Below are 2373 nucleotides of genomic sequence, written 5' to 3' on the forward strand. Positions count from 1 at the left end.
GAAGGAGATGTGGCTTTGCAGTCTCGGGACAGGCTGGCCTGGGGAAAGGGTTTGGTAGCAAGTTGACTATGGCCTTCTGCACTCTCAGTGCCTGGTACTGCTGTGCCGTGGGGTATGATGGGTGCTCTGTTCTCTTCCAAAGCAGGATGGAGGAGCTGGGGAGAGGAGGCCACAGCCCAGCAGGTAAGTTCTTTCCTTCAATGCTGCTTTGCTGCATTCCTCAGCACGTCCTCTGCAGCGGGAGGGGGCTGATGGCTCATGTGAGAAGGTCTGCTTCCCCTCCCAGGCTGTGCTGGGTTCCTAACCGCACGCGTCATAGACCGGGTTTTCCTCCCTCTTGCTTTCCAGAGTCAGCACCTCTTGTGCCCAGAGCAAGCTCTCCTACTGCACAGCTACTATGCTGCCGCTTGGGGCAACCCCCAGACAGCTGGAAGGGGCTGGGAGGGGTTGGAGACCTCCCCACAACTGGCCCCAGGACTGCTGGCCCCAAGACTCCCCTGGGCTAAGCCCAATATCTGCAGCAATGGACCAGCCACTCAGGATTCACCCTGTGCCTGCACCCGGGCCAGACAGTGCCTGCCTCTGCCACCGGCACTGCCCACCAGGCACGGGGTCTGCTGGCACCGCTGCCATGCAGTGCACAGACTGCGACACCTGCTCCTTGTCCTGCTCTCCACTTGCATGAACCACCTCAAACTGCTGCTGCTCCCTGCTCCCAGCTCAGGCTGGTGGACCGGTGCTCCTCGCTCTGCCCACTCCCAGTGCAGGCAGAGCCACCCCATGTCCTCTGAGCCTGCAGGATGCTTGTTTCTCCTGCCTTGCTCCTCATTGCGGGAATTGGGTACCAGCTGAGGCTGAGCAGCCTCCTGGAGATGGTGGAAGACTTGCTCAGCATGTGTGACCCTTAGGGAGCAATAGCTCTTGGCCTGGAGCAGTGAGTGAGGAAGGCCTTGCCCCTGCAGTTCAGTCCCACACCCTCTCACAAGTGAAACGAGCTGTTTTTTAATGGAAAGCTCTGCCTTTATAGGGAAATAAACTGAGTTTTTTACTGTTGTCATTTGGGTTTGAGTGCTGGATGGGGTGCCATGCACAAGTGTGGAAAGTACTGTGTCTCTGCTGTGCTGCCTGCGGTGAGGGCCTGGGCTGTGCCCTAAGCTCATGGAGCCTGTAGCTGCCCTGGAGCTCCCATGTCTTCCTGCTGGCCCCGAGGGAGCCGTTCCCCCTGTGCTGAGGGCTGCTGGGCCCAGGGTGGCCCTTGTTATCTGGCGGGAGCTGGTCCATGCTGTGCTGGACTGGTGTGCCGTGAGCACCTGTGAATGTCATCTGCACCGATGGGAGCTGACAGCTGACCATGCTGAGGCCCGGGTGGACACAAGCCCCCATGTGCCAGCTGGTCTCAACCTCTTCCCCTGTGTGCCTGCTCTGCTCTGGGGTGCTTTTGCTCTGCTGCCTGCCTGGCTGTGGTCTGGAGAGACGGACAAGCCACGCACTTGGTTTCCTTCCCCAGATAGAGCAGGGGAGGCTGCAGCCAGCAGGATGTCTGGTTTCTCTGGCAGTAACGGTTTACAGCTGCTTTCTGGCTGAGGACCTTGCTGCTGGGTTCTTGTCACATTGCAGCCTTTTAAGGCTGGTGACGCTGACAGCTCCAGCTGAGCAGTACTCACTGTGCAGCCTGGGGCAGCAGAGCTGGGCTCCCAGCCAGTGCCGCAGGCAGGTGCTGTGGCGAAGGCTTGCACTCTGGGGAGGCTTGGGTCCCTGCAGATCGGTCAAGAGATGCGCACTGTTTTTCTTACTTGTGGTTTTGCACGTTGAGTCCTTTCCTCTCACAGCTGAGGGTACAGAGCAACCTGTAGATGTTACTGGGGTTGCTAGGGTGAGCAGGTCGTTGTCAGCTTCCAGCACAGAGGGGTGGCTGACCTGTTAGTGGTGTGGGTTTAACAGCCCTTGATGTGGCTTCCTGCCCTGCGCTGAACCAGGCTGCGTGGCATCCCTGCTGTCCTGCAGCCGAGTACTGCAGGTAGTGCTGAGGGGTGGACAACGCTGCTGCTAATGCAGCACATGCGGATTGCTTCACTCACCCTTTGCTCTTGTCCTGTGAAGAACTGTTCACCATCTCCTGCCACTGGGGAGGGCAGTGGGCTCTACCCTGCTGCCTGGTAGCTGTCACATCTCCAGAGAGAAGTGCAGTTTAACAGCCTCTCTCCCTGGGACTCATGGTTGCTGCAGTGTGCTCTTTGCTGTGACTATGCTGAATGCTGCAGCCCTGTATGGCTTCTTGTAGGGCTCCATGGGTGCCAGTTCTGACGTGACTCTGGCTTTAACCAGCTATTGCTGCAGTGAGTGAATTGCTTCCCTGCCCCCATCTCAGCCTTG

This window comes from Fulmarus glacialis, unplaced genomic scaffold, assembly GCF_000690835.1.
Source record: "Fulmarus glacialis isolate BGI_N327 unplaced genomic scaffold, ASM69083v1 scaffold1938, whole genome shotgun sequence".
NCBI classification, from domain to species: Eukaryota; Metazoa; Chordata; class Aves; order Procellariiformes; family Procellariidae; genus Fulmarus; species Fulmarus glacialis.